Below are 615 nucleotides of genomic sequence, written 5' to 3'. Positions count from 1 at the left end.
CGTCACTAGATTATTATTTTACTCAGTATAATACTGATGATCTGATATTGCATATGTATATATATACCTTTAAGTTATTTTAAATGGGATGAAACGTGTCTAATATACTCAATAGTTTGAAGCAATGAAAAGTTGAGATTATTGTAGTCTAATCATTCAATAATTCAATACCTAATTAATTTTCATGTCCATTCCTTTCACAAAATCCTGGCATATGACTGTAAAATAATCACCTTTTTTATTTACATATCTGAAACACGCACTAAAGTTCATTTAGCCAAGCATAAGTGAACTACATCTTCCCACCTTATTATTGTTGTTAATATACTTCATTTAAACGTCTCATCATGATGGATGAATAGGTCTGGTAGTATTAAAAGTCAACTCGTCACGGGTTTAAAGAGAGTAAAGTTTTAATTTCCCTGTATAAACGTGTGTACTGTATCTGACATATGTAAGTGAAGTGGTAATCTTGCATGGTAGAAGCTCTAATACTAGCTCTTTGATGATATTTCTGTACGAGTTCAAGGCAGTGAGGAAAGAAGTGTTATGGTTTTTTTAGGGATACCGTGTATAAAAGTACTAAACGCGGGTAAATCTATAATTGTTGTTACA

This window comes from Penaeus monodon, chromosome 21 (genome assembly GCF_015228065.2).
Source record: "Penaeus monodon isolate SGIC_2016 chromosome 21, NSTDA_Pmon_1, whole genome shotgun sequence".
NCBI classification, from domain to species: domain Eukaryota; kingdom Metazoa; phylum Arthropoda; class Malacostraca; order Decapoda; family Penaeidae; genus Penaeus; species Penaeus monodon.
The sequence above is the reverse complement of the archived record's forward strand: the minus strand, read 5'-3'. Positions refer to the sequence as shown.